This window comes from Microtus pennsylvanicus, chromosome 6, assembly GCF_037038515.1.
Source record: "Microtus pennsylvanicus isolate mMicPen1 chromosome 6, mMicPen1.hap1, whole genome shotgun sequence".
Taxonomy (NCBI): Eukaryota; Metazoa; Chordata; class Mammalia; order Rodentia; family Cricetidae; genus Microtus; species Microtus pennsylvanicus.
In genome coordinates this window covers 83,143,518-83,158,082 of record NC_134584.1, presented here as the reverse complement: position 1 = coordinate 83,158,082, position 14,565 = coordinate 83,143,518, and positions in this window count along the sequence as shown.

Below are 14,565 nucleotides of genomic sequence, written 5' to 3'. Positions count from 1 at the left end.
GGATTGAAGCATTTCCCCCTGGCATAAAGACAGGAAGGGAAGCAAGGCAACGTTTGCTATATTCATTTATCCAAATTGAACAGACCGCCAGGTCTCACAGGCAGATTTTCTGAGGAGATGCCAAGTAAGTGTCAAGGTTTTTCTATGCCGTGTCTAGGAAAATGGTAAGGGCGGAAATGGGTACCAAGACAAGCCAGAACACCTCTTTTCCCCGCCACTGCACTGGGTGTTAGGTCTTCAGGGGCTCTTTCTGCAGACAGATGCCTCTTTCCCTTCAGATCCACTGCACCCATGGAATCTAGGAGTTGCATAGCTCCTGTGATTGGAAAAAAAACGGAAGAAACTGTGTTTCTGCGCTGCTCTGGGTTGTCTGTTTGATTTTGATTTGAGACAAGATCTCTTGTAGCCCCGGTCAGTATTAAAGTTGCCATATATCTGAGGTTGACCTTGAACTTCTAATCCTTCTGCCTTCACCTCTCAAGTATTGCAATTCCAGATTTAGTGTTGAGAATCAAACCCAGGGTTTGAGAATACTAAACGAGCACTCTACCAATTGACTTACAACCCCAGCTCTTATATCCTGTTTTAAACTGGCAGACACACGTCGAGTGTTTGAGTGGCATCCTTACCCAGTGATGTTTCTGAAACCATGTGAAGAAGACCCTGAAAAACAGATCTCTGCCAAAGAGACCATTTACTCACACCCTGTCCCAGGCGCCAGAGTTAGACTAGCAAGGCCGGCTCCAGACAGGCAGAAGTGGGCACGCCTCACTACGTCTTCTCTGTGACTACAGTATAGCTCTTCAAACTTTGAAACAAGGAGCCTGGGATTCTCTTTATGTGATTCTATAGATTATGTGACATAGATTCTATAGTCAGTCTTACTTGCAACCCTTCCCCTGGTTTCCTCCCAGTTCCCATATGTTTTAAGCAGGCTGTTACTTAATTGCTTCCCCACCATAAAAGAATTTGGTGGTGGCAGTAGATTAGAGATCGTCCACAACTGACATTTCTCCCTGAAAATATCAGGTGGCAAAATGATCCAATTACTGATGCAGCAATCGTTTATCTTTCTTAATGAAAGTTATACAGTTACAGTGTCCAGTGATTTCTGGCCCGGGATGTGTTGACCAGCACTACGGAATCCACATTTTTCTTCTTAATTACACTATTTTCTCTCACCAAGTACAAATTTGTCAATATGTCTTCTTGAAAGTCCTTTCCAAGAGCAGACATATTCGGTAACCTGCCAGGACAGTGTGAGGGGATCGGCTTGGGAATTCAGAGTGGGGTTGCATTTGGACACCAAGGAAGATGAAGAGTAACCCTGGGTACCAGAGGGAGGCTGAATCTGCCCAAGCAAATCAGTGCGTGACGGGATTGCCAGGTTTTTTAAAACGAAAGCTTTAGAAACTTTAGTTCATGTCCGGTCTGTGCCTGTGTATCACGCTTTAGCTGGCCGCGTCATCCAGCTGTCTTTTCCAGGTTTCTGATTTCTTTTGTTTAGTGCCCAGCAGGCAAAGGCTGTCTAAACCATTTGGTGGTGTTCACGCGTTGCCATACCCCACTTTAACACCAGTGACCAGAACTCCTGCTCCTTTCTGCGCTTCAGCTTTCACTCCCTGTGTTTACAGCAGCAACTTTCAAAAGCAATCAGCACACATCTTCAGTGAAGTCTACAGCTCTGCTTTATTATGGCTTCATAAAACGCAAGCCCAGTGAGTCTTTGTGGACCTGCTTGTCACAGGCGCTGTAACGAAGTCACCAGCGATTAATTGTTTTTGCTTGAAGAAAGTCTTCATGCAGAGCATAGAAGGACAGTGAAGGACAGCGCTATCAAGTCAGGCTCAGGGTCTCTGTGGCCTTGGTAGGAGACTTCCTTGGTCAGGGTCAGTTACAAGCACAGGTTTGTTTCCCTTCAGAAGTGACACCTTCAAGTCACATACAACTCCTGGTCTGTTGGCTAATGTTTCGGGTACATGACCACGCGGGATCCCGAAACTCTTGGGGGAGCTACATAAAACTTGGCATTTATTATTTAATTGCTTGAGATGAAAGACAAATCAAGATAACTAACTTGATTGTAAGTCACAATCCTTATCTCAGATGGCTAGGTTAAAGTCCCCCAAAGAGTGTCTGAAAACTACCTACTGATATGTGTTCAATGGTTTTTTTTTTTTTTCGAAATTATCCTTAACTTCCTTCAAAGCAAAAATGGAGGTGATTAGAAGAGCTCACCAAAATTCTTTCTTCTGCCCTTTCTCCCGGCCTCTCCTGCTCCTGGGGGAGACACTCTTGCATTGGAGAGGACATTTCTGCAGATTTAATTGTGTTTCTTAACATCTTACCAGACTTGTCTGCAGCACTTGAGAACAGTCATCAAGCTGCCCTCCATGTTCCCCTTCTCATCTGCTGTCCCCACCCCCGGGACAGATGGGGAGTTGTTGCCGTGGTGAATACAAATGTCCTGCACCCTTTTCTTGCTGACTCTGACCCATGCCTCATTCAAAATATGGTTTCAGGGTTTCTAGAAGAAGGGCAAGACTCGGCCTCAAAAGCCAAACTTATTTTCCAGTTCCGCGATTTCCCTTCCGTTGACTGTTGAGGAGGGAACTGGTTTCCGTTTCACATCCCTGGGGAGGTGACAACATTACCCTATCATCACACAAACCAAATTAGTTGCTATTATCCCTCAGCCCCTATTCTGAGTCAGACAATTGGAATTTATTCTTGCTGATCCTGGAGCCTGAGCTACCAGGGGCCAATAAAATGGGCATCAAAGCAAGAGGTACTGAGTCTCTCTCCTGAGGAATTTGGAAAAGTGGGATGCTCAGGTTTTGAGAAGGAGAATGGTAATTTCATTCCAAATGATATTAGCACTGTGAACTGAATCTCTTGTTATTAATTTTTGTTTCTGAGAGCAAGTGCACTTGAGAAAGGTCGGTACCCTTCAGTTTGAAGCTCTCATCATTAGGCGCAGGGCACAATTCAGTCCTTCTACAGTTAAAAGGACTGAGAAGGCCTTGCAGCTCTCCCTGGGAGACTAGCTCATTTATAAGTACTGAGAAGGCCTTGCAGCTCTCCCTGGGAGACTAGCTCAGTTGTAAGGACTGAGAAGGCCTTGCAGCTCTCCCTGGGAGACTAGCTCAGTTGTAAGGACTGAGAAGGCCTTGCAGCTCTCCCTGGGAGACTAGCAGCTGATGGTGCCACAGTGTATTCCATTGAGAAGTCTGCTTTCCCCAGTCCTCACTCACTGCAAATTACAGGTTATCATCTGGGTTCTGCCTGGACAAGTGATTGAGTCACAGTGGACCAGGGGTGTAAAAGAATTACCATAATATGCCTAAGACTCCTATAGCTCTCTAAGACAGCAAGGGTATATGTACCTATGAGGAAGGCTCTGAGCAGTTCTCTGGAACCTGAGACAATAGGAAGCATCCTAATATCCTAAGAACTGCAAGTCCTGTTGTCTTTAAAGTGTGAACAAATACTGCCATTTACACCAACATCTACTTCCTTTTGGTGTCTGGAATTTTGGTTCATGCCTGCATAGATACCAATGTGACCACCTCCCAGTGCGAATAGTGAGCACAAGATCTTGTTTACACTCATAGGTACTGTGCAGACACTGCAGGAAGGACAAGCTGTACCGTATTCAAATAGTTGGGAGGGGACTCTTGGAAGCCCAGACTTGGCCTGAGCCACCTCAGCCTTTCTTGGTTTTGCTTTGTGTGCCTCTGCTGTAACAAACCACAGCAGAGAGTGTAGCTTTACATCGAGGCATGAGTCCAATGTAAAAGTCAAACCTAGGTAGGAGCCTTTACATGAGTTGCAATCAAAAGACATTTCACTCTCTTTCACCCAGCCTTCTTCAGAGGGCATGTGTGAGCTTACAGAAGAGGGCTGTCGTCACAGCAGCAGGAACCTGAGGTGGCTGTCACACTGAAGAAGCTGAGCATGGAACACTGTCATCATGACCTCGAGAATTAAAATATCATATTGTGAGTGATTATTACTAACATCTCCTTAGATGATGCACCAAAAAGCTCAAATCCCATTCAACTTTTTAAATCAAAAAATGTTATGTGTATGAATGTTGTGCTCCCCCACACACACCTACCCATTACATTCATGCAGTGCAGGCAGAGGGCAGAAGGCGGTGGTCATAGCCTCTACAACTAGAGTTAAGACGTGGTTGCAAGGTAGCACATGAGTGCTGGGAATCGAACCCGGGTCCTCTGGAGAGCAGCCCGTGCTCTTCTCTGCTGAGCCATCTCTCGAGCCCCCACAACACATTATCAATCCTTCGGTGTTGACATTGGATTAGAAGTAAGTCACTGATGTCAACTCTAGTTTTAAGTTAAGTTCCCCCCCCCCCCCCTCACATTAGTGAGATGTTCTCTACTCAAGTTGTGTGTTTTGGCAGCTCTTAGCTGTAGGACATTTTCTCACAGGACAGAAATTTCCTTAGCGTCACCTCCAGTCTCTGGAGCATTGCACTGAAAAATGTAGGCTCTGGCTGAGTTATTTTCACAGGGGAGATGCTGTGAGCTGAATTTCCCGAGAAGTAGACATAAAATATCATATCTGAGGAAACATTTTGGAAAGGAGGAGCGGCAGCATTCCCATGATATATTTTTGTCATGCCTCATATAAAAAATTGTGCCCACATCTTTCAGATAGTTGCCAGAAATGCTAGTACTTGAAGTTTTAATGAAAATCAGTGGAGTTGCTAAGGGATCATTAGAGCAAGTAGGTCACAAATGAATGAGGGACTGAAGTAACGGAGGGAACCTTTCCCTCAGAAGAGACCTCTGGACTCTTGTCCAGTAGGCATCTGTTTGCTGGTCACAGGTCACATGAGAATCCATGGACATCTGATAGAGACACGGGGGCCCTGACGTGTGTGAATGTGCCTAGCTCATCCCAGCTGGGTAGCTCATGGCCAGGTCAGTGTCCTCTGTTCTCCAGAGTCTTTCCAGGGTCTGAAAAGACAATTTACACTGTAGATAAACAATATTATGCTGCAATGAACCTTCCTGAAACAGAATTGTATTTAGCTCATTAACTTGAATCAATGCGATCATAAGCATGGGCTATAGAGTCAGACAACAAAGATGCTTATTAGTCATTAGATAATACATAGGTCACATTGCTTAATTTTGAAGTATTTTATCTTAAAAATCAGAAAATAGAATGACAGAATCCAATAAATAAGGTGTCACAGCAATGGCAAGATGAAAAGCCATTTCACGACTATGGGACCTACAGAGATGTCTGGACACTTCAGTAAGCACTAAATCAAAGGCAGATATTATCCAACCCTGTCCTTGGGGGGAAATCACAGCCTTTGACAGAGAGATGGTCAAGGAAACATAAATAAGTAATTAAATACATTTCTGCCCAACTCACTCTCATGCTATTAATTAGAGTTTCCTACCTGGAGGGTCTTGGGTAGGAAAGTCACTGTTGGGTTCTCAGGAGATGATGCGTCCATCAAGACACATGCTGTTCTTGCAGAGGACTCAAGTTCAGTCCCAAGCACTTCAGTCAGGTTGCTCACCACTGTCCATTACTCCAGAGGAAGGTAAAATAGAGAGGATTTAATTTGAAAGAAGTCGTTGCTTGGAATGTAAAGCACCTCTTCTTTTATGGCTCAGGGTTAGACAGTGTTTCTTCTGCGCATGCTCTTGTAGTGCCTTGGAATATTTCTCCACATTAACAGTCAAAGGGGTTTTTCATTGAGCCTAACTTCTCTGAGAAGAAAATTCACCTCCTTGACCTTTGCCATTCAGTGAATGATGACATGATACCTTCTCTTTTTCTTTTTTTGCGAAGGTGGGGTTCGAGACAGGTTTTTTTTCTGTGGCTTTGGAGCCTGTCCTGAAACTAGCTCTTGTAGACCAGGCTGGCCTCACATTTATAGAGATCCTCCTGCCTCTGACTCCCGAGTGCTGGGATTAAAGATGTGTGCCACCACTGCCCAGCTGACATGATACCTTTTATTCTGGAGTTTTAGATTGGTTCCAATGTAGTGGGCACTTGTCTTTTTGCTTTCTTAAAATAAACTAGTCGATTTAAGTTTTATCTAATTTCTTACGGCGGTAATAACTCTTCATGCTGATAGTTACTCTTCTCCCTCACTCCGACTAATATACCCATAACACTGGCTTAGGAGTGATGTCATTAATGTGAGACCAATGTGTTACCAGGATATAGATGAAATGAATTCTTTTGAAAGTTCATTTATTATTGTCCTAGATTAATTTATGTTGTTGTGATAAAAAAAAAATACCTTGGCAAAAAGCAACTTAGGCTAGCATTCCAGTGTGTAGTCCATTGTAGCTAGGATTTCAAGGTAGCAGAAACATAAGCCTGCTGCACAACAAGAACAGATAGAGATGAATGCACGCATGCTTGCCAGCGTTCGTCTCACCGTCCAGCGTGCCCAGACTAAAGACTGCTGCTTACCATGGGCTGGCCCCACACGGATAATTCCTCTCCAGCGTGCCCTGGCTAAAGACTGCTGCTTACCATGGGCTGGCCCCACACGGATAATTCCTCTCCAGCGTGCCCAGACTAAAGACTGCTGCTTACCATGGGCTGGCCTCACACGGATAATTCCTCTTTGAGTCCATTCGTAGGGGATTCCGGATTATGTCAAGTTGACAATTAATGCTGACCATCCAATGATCTAAAGACACAAATATTTATAGAACAATCAAATACTGAGATGGTAGAACCAGTAAAAATAATAAAAACAAAAGCAAAAAGCCAAAGGATAAGAAACCAAGTATAGCCAGAAACACACACAGGAGACATGGGGCACCAGGCTGGAAGCCCTTCGTCACCTGTTCAGGTAGGGAAGCATCCTACATTTAGAATCATTCTGAATGTCTACCAAATCCCAGTATTTGGAAGCACAGCACCCACCATACTGAAGATCACTATGTGGTCAATTGCCATGCGAAAGATTATGAAGTCAGTGAGCTCAGTTATGTCTGTAACCAAGAAAGGCCACAGCACGTGGGTTAGAAGAAGGGAAGAGCTGGGTAAGACTCTAATGCCTGCTTCCAACAAGAAGACAATGTTTTTATGATAAAAGGGAGTAAAGGACGTGTTGACGCTGGAAAGTTTCAACTAACTGGTGGGCTGAGAAGATTCATAGCGATTCGGGGTCTGGGGGACGAGAAACAGAAATGGGAAGGATCTGAAAGCAAATACAAGGCTCCTTTAAGGGTAGGAGAAAGAATTGTATCAGGTGTGAATGGTCCAGACTTGGACTTTGACTTCTCCTTCTGCATCCTTATCAAGTCCCATGATATGTGATATCTCTAATGTATCCTGATGACATCAACCCGTAATCACCTTTGCCTATCTTTTGCTTAGTGACTCCATGTTCAGGGTTTAATGGTCAATGTGTATGTCATTCTCTATGAAGTGTTTCTGACCTCAATCCAGGTCAACCTGATTAATACTTCTTTGGACTCTCTCTGTTTATAGTAATTACTTAGATCAGAGTACCTACAACATTGCATTCATGTTTTTCATGTGACTCTTTTTCTTGTATATTAAAAATTTTGTATGCTCTGAGAAGTCAATTCATCTTTGTATATGCCTGGCACAAACTTTTAATTTAGATTAATGGCCAATTGTGTAAATGAATGTGAGGAGAAAGCTATAAAAATAATAAACAGAGGAATCCAAAGAGTCTCATAGATTTAATAACATGGTCAAACATGCATTGTTTGTCTCACCTGGGCTCATACTTAAATCACGAGCCAACATTTCTCCTTGCGTCTGCAGAGATAAGCAACTGCCAAAGCAGAAGGAGATAAAGGCAAAGCAAAGTATGGAAAAAAATCTTCACTGACAAATTCATTGTTAAAGATGGAAGAGCAGCCTGAGTAACCCTGTCGGCACAGGCTGAAGACGAAAGCAAAACAGTCTTGACCACCGTATTTTTTGTTTCTTAACATCAGAAATTTTCAAACTGAAAATGGCCCTCAGACATTTGAGTTGTGAAGTCCAAAGTCCACTGAGCACACACAGTCCTGTTTGACAGGAGGAGAGCAGAAGCTGTTTGTCTTGGGGTCATGGGAAGCCCTGGAGAATTACCTCAGTGTAGTCTGCTTCTCTGCTTTCACCTGTCTGCCTTCCCACTTTGAAGTTCTATTTCGGACCAGAGGGACTTTCCCCAGTGCAGGCCTTGGCAATGGCAGCTCCCAAGGCCATCGGAGCTCTGTATTCCAGCATCAATCACACAAGAAGGTTATTGGCGTCTGGACACCTTCTCATTAAAAAACACTCAAGAGAAATATCCTTAGTGGATGCGAGTTCAAGATGGCAGTGCGAGTCTTGAAGCAAACAACCTGCTTCCAACAGCCCCACTGTGAGTTTTGGTCTTACTGAGACCTACTTAGGGCACACCAAAACCTAGGGATGGATTTGCTTGAGCTGCTGAAACTCTGCAGGGCCTCCTGCCTCCAGGCAGGCTTATCAGGATGTCCTCAGGAGCAGGACTCAGCACTTAACTCCTTGTAAAGCTATCAAACTCGAGCTTCTAGACCACTGTCAATATTTACTTTTCAGGACCTAATCCGTGTAATTCACATATGGCTGAGACAGAAAAAAGAAGGAAAGGTACATTTATTCAGTTTATAGACAAGCATATTAAATAACACCAAGTGCCATAAAATATGTTAAGAATATACTATAACGATGGCTATTACCTAGTCTCTCCTCTCAAGAGCTTGCCAACAGTGGCGGGAAGGAACAGGTAATAATAAAACACAAATGAGGGAAAAATGAGAGCTACAGAGTTAGAATGTAGGACTCCCATCTGTCTGAGGATAAAATGATGAAGAGGGAACATTCCCATAACCTCAGGAGAATTTGATATAAATGCCCAAAGGAAAGAAAGATCTGAAAACCCCAAACACATCTAGAAATTCAATCAGAGGAGTGGGTAGCAGCTGCTCACAGGAGCACACACACGTGGCTCACCAGTAGCTGGGCCAGTGGAGCTGCCCACAGAAGCACACACACATGGCTCACGGGTAGTTGGGCCAGTGGAGATGCCCACAGAAGCACACACACATGGCTCACCAGTAGCTGGGCCAGTGGAGATACCCACAGAAGCACACACACATGGCTCACGGGTAGCTGGGCCAGTGGAGATGCCCACAGAAGCACACACACATGGCTCACCAGTAGCTGGGCCAGTGGAGATACCCACAGAAGCACACACACATGGCTCACGGGTAGCTGGGCCAGTGGAGATGCCTACAGAAGCACACACACATGGCTCACGGGTAGCTGGGCCAGTGGAGATGCCTACAGAAGCACACACACATGGCTCACGGGTAGCTGGGCCAGTGGAGATACCCACAGAAGCACACACACATGGCTCACCAGTAGCTGGGCCAGTGGAGATGCCCACAGAAGCACACACATGTGGCTCACTGGTAGCTGGGCCACTGAAGAAAATGCCTCACATCCACCAATTATCCATTTCTAAATTATCAGAGATGGCAGGGGTAGGGTGGGGTAGGGTAGGCCTTTGAGCCTCTCCTCCTTGCAGGCTAGGGTGTGGATGACCAGAACTTGTTCAAGTCATTGCAGTTGCCACAAATTAAGGAGTGTAGCAACCCTATCATGTCTGGAAGAAAGTGATCCAGGCCTCTCTTCAGCTCCTAAACTCTCTTTCCTTCTGTGGTAGTCTCTGTGCTGCGAGGCAGGTATGTTGATGCCTCTCTTAAGGCTAGATACCCACAAGTCATCTAGTCTCTGCACTCTGAGCAGTTGGAGTCTCAGTAGTCGCTGTCAACTGCTGCAAAAGAGGCCTCGCTGTCTAGAGCTAAGAGCAACACTGACATATGGGCATAAACCTCCCCTTAAAGGTGATCGGCAAGCACCACATGTCCATTTCATCCAATAGCAATTGTTTATCACTCTTAGCCGTGAGTGTACCAGATGTGAATTATCTCCCACGGACTAGACATAATAGCCAATCAAAAAGCACTTGGTTGGCCTCACCAAAACCCAAAGAAAAGACATAGAAATAGGACAGAATAAGTGAATTAATAGGGGTGAAAAATAGACACGAGAGGACAATGGGGTGGATATAATAAGTGCATGAATGAACATGTTATAATGAAACAATTATCATGTATAACTTATATTAGATATGATAATTAAATATACACAAATTTTAACATAAATTTAAAAAATATATTAAAAGTGGCATGGAGTGACCCTGCAGGCTCGAAACGACAGGCCCCTCGCTGCTCTTTTTGATATATTATGGGTATCTGAGGTTGCAAAGAAGGAAAGAACAAAGAGAGAGTGTCAAGTGCATTCTGGAAGGCGTGGAGTTCAACAGAAAGCCAGGAAGAAAAGGGGGGAAAGAGCAACACAGGATTATTTCCAACACCAATCTCGGGCCTCCTATTTATGCACATGCTCGTGCAAGCACACTGTGAGAACAACACACATAGGTTCACACAGTACACTCACACCAAACTCAGACCTCCATACACAAGTGCATGCACACTGTGAGCATAACACACATAGGTTCACATACTACACTCTAACTTCAGGCCTCCGTACACATGCACACACATGTGCATGTTTTCCTATGAACATACACACATACAGATTCACGCAGCACACTCACACCAAACTCAGGGCTCCGCACATAAACACCCATACACACACGTGGCTGCTCACCTGTCAACATACATACAATAGGTTCACATACTACATTTACGTACACCAGTATAACTTTAAAAATTAAAAATGCGTGCGTGTTGATATTCTCTGCTCTCCCTCAGCCACTGCCGTCATTTTCTTACGCAGTGGCTTGGATTCCTGACATTTCTAGCAGGAAGCTATAAACAGGACAGTGTTATATAAACTGCAGGAAGGTGGGAGTATCAAGGGAGTGAAACATTCTTTTGACAGCAATACAAGGTGTGATGAATTGTTGCTTGGCTTCTCTCTCTGCTTTCAGGCAGGGACAAAGCTTAAAAAGTAAATGCAGGGCGTCACAGCTCTTCTCTGAAGATGAGCTGTTTGGCTGACATTCCTTTCAAGTTGTCACATCGCTTTATGTCATCGTGGGACAAACTGACAGAATCACTTAATCCATCTAATTCAAGCACTCAGATTTGAACTGTGCAACATGAAGGCACCTTGGACTGTAAGATTCTGTGTCTTCAGCCCGATAGATCGATGTTGGGAGAATGTGTGCAGTTTCGTGTTCTTATGAGATCATGTGGTGACATTTCAGCCACTGATAGTTGGTGTCATGAATAGAAAAACAGATCATTTTATGAGATCTTTTGGCAATAGTGTGTGATATTCTGGGGGCAATGTTTAGTCTTTTCTTTGTAGGAGAATATATTTTCTAAACGTAAGAAAAATCTTTCATGCTAAGTAGAAAAAGATATTTGAAGAATATCTGGTAGTTTGGAAGTTTCAAAACCAACTAGAAATGGATGTATGTGTGTTAAGACTTAACAATAATACAATACTACTTCATGGTTCCTAGTTATCTACAGATGAAAATGAATTTTAGTTCTTCTTCTTAAAGTTACAGAAGAGAAGATAACCCTCGACAAACCATTAGAGACTGTAACTTCCTGTCTGGAACACCAAGGACATTGAGGTGCATGCAAACACAGAGGTACTGTTTATAGAGAGAATCTGAGCTGGAGAAAGCAATATCCTGGCAAACTACATGCTGGGTAGCCATAGTAAAAGTTTGGAAGATTGACTGTCCTTTTAAAGATTTTCTAATACTTGCTTCATCAAGAAGCAATGGCCTATGAAAAAGTCTGTGACTGATTTATATGTAAACAAAACAAGTGTAGTCTGGGTTAAACAATTGTGTTAAGTACAAATACTTTATTAATTTTGATAGTATTTTATTTTTAGATGGCATTTTATCAAGTGGAAAAACATATTAATTCAAACTTATATGATGGCCATTGGGCAATTTATAATTAATTAATATAGTAAGTACTTTATGAACTCTTTGATGCTGGACACGCAAGTGAAGACATCATTCAGAAGTGCACACCTCTATGGAGAGTACATCAAAGTCAGGAGATGTGGTCAGCAATGAAAACAAAAGTCCAATATATGTTCTAGAGGATGGTAAATGATGTGAATGAAGAGTCCTGGGAGGGCGTCAGAAGTTTGTGTGAACTGACACAAAGGGAGCTTCTAGCCGTTTTCGGCAGAGTAGGGAGAACAATGCTATTAAAACCCAGGACGGTGCAAGACAGCCCATGGTGGATACACAAGGAAGGCTGTGCAGGCAGAGGGGACCGTGAGCTCAAATGCCCGGAGGCAGGGGCTTTGCAAGCAAGTGTGAGTTATCTGGCTTACATTTGAGTAACTCTAAAGGAGTGAGAACAAGCCAAAGGAAGAGGATGCAGAGCAAAGTTAGATGTTTTAATAATTTAACAGTGACTTTCTGTAAAACCAGAAAGGCAAAGGAACATACTCTAAGCCTGTCAGGAGACAGGAGATAGAGCTACGTGTGGTTTTCACACAAGGCATGGGAAGGAAGGAAACAGTGCCTGAGAGGAAGATAGAAATGGAAACTGTGAGAATGAAAACGTGTTCAGAAGGAAGTTCAAGTTTTAGGTGTTTGTAGGTGGAAGTCACTTAAATGATCTAAAGTAGACAAAAGAACCCAGGGAGAGAGACATCATTTTGGACCCAGAGATTTAAAAATTTAAAACATGTTATTGGAAGTAATTAAATGGACCTGCAGCCCACATTAGTGACCTCTGCAGGCCCAGGCCCAGGCCTGCAACCTCCATGGGAGCAGGCCCAAGCCAGCAACCTCTGCGGGACTAGGCCCAAGCCAGTAACCTCCTCCAGAGCAGGCCTTAACCAGCAACCTTCAAGGGATCAGGTCCAAGCCAGTGACCCCCACCAGCCCAGGCCTGAGCCAATGACCTCTGCAGGAGCAGGTACAAGGGAGCAACCTCCATGGGAGCAGGCCCATGCCAGTGGCTTCCACCGAGGCAGGCCTGAATCACCAGCCTCTACTGTGGCTCACGTGAGCCAGCAATCTCTGCAGGAGCAGGCCCTAGCCAACCACCTCTGTGGGACCAGGCCTGAGCCTGCAACTTCTATAGGAGCAGACCCAAGCCAGCCACCTCCAGGGAAGCAGGCCTGAACAACTTCCAGGATTGCAGAGCAACCCCTAGGATCGCCAAGCAACCTTCTGAAGGCTGAGTGACCTCTGGAATGACTGGAACCATGGCCCTCACTACACCAAAAGGAACAACCATCTGAGCCTTGGATCTACTGATACCTGGAAGAGTGATTGCCCTGAGACATGGCCCAAATGACGTCAATCAGAGGAAAAGATGGGTAGACTAGGTAAGAACACACTCAACACCACAATAGCAATATAACACCAACAAAAACTAGTGGCTCTACAACAGCAAGACTTGAACACCCCAACACAGATGAAGCAGAAGAAAATGACCTAGAAAGTCATTTAGAAATTGTTTGAGGCCCAAAAAGAGGAAATGAAACATTTTCTCAAAGAAATGGAGGAAAAGATAAACAAAAAAATTGGAAGAAATCAACAAATCCCTTAGAGAAAACCAAGAAAAAGCAATCAAACAAATAAGAGAAACAATTCAAGTCTTGAAAACTGAAAGAGAGACAATGAAGAAAACACAAACTGAGGGAGTTCTGAAAATGGAAAATATGATAAAATGATCAGAAACCACAACTGCAAGCATAAATAACAGAATAAAAGATATGTGAGGGAGTTCTGAAAATGGAAAATATGATAAAATGATCAGAAACCACAACTGCAAGCATAAATAACAGAATAAAAGATATGGAATAGAGAATCTCAAGCACTAAAGATACAGTAGATGAAATAGACTCATTGGTCAAAGAAAACATTAAATCTAACAAAAACTTAACAACAAAGTATCCAGGAAATGTGGGACAACATGAAAAGACCAAACCTAAGAATAATAGGGATAGAAGAAGGAGAACTCAAAAGTACAGAAAATATATTCAACAAAATTATAGAAGAAAACTTTACCAACCTAAAGAAAGATGTGCCTATGAAGATACAAGAAATTTAGAACACCAAACAGGCTGGATAAAAAAATTCCTCTCACAACATAATGATCAAAACACTAAACATATGGAATAAAAAAAGAATATTAAGAGCTGCAAAGAAAAAAGACCAAGTAACATATAAAGGCAGACCTATCAGTATTACACCTGATTTCTCAATGGGATCAATGAAAGCCAGAAGGTCATGGTCAAGTAATATACAGACATTAAGAAATCACAGATGCCAGCCCAGACCAATATACCCAGCAAAACTGTCAATAACTATAGATGGACATAAAGAGATATTCCATGACAGAACCAGATTTAACCAATAACTAGCCAAAAACCCAGCCCTACACAAAGTACTAAAAGGAAAACTTCAACCCAAGGAAGTCAGCTACATCCACAAAAACATAGACAATAGTTGATCTCACAGCAGCAAATCCCAAAGAAGGGAAA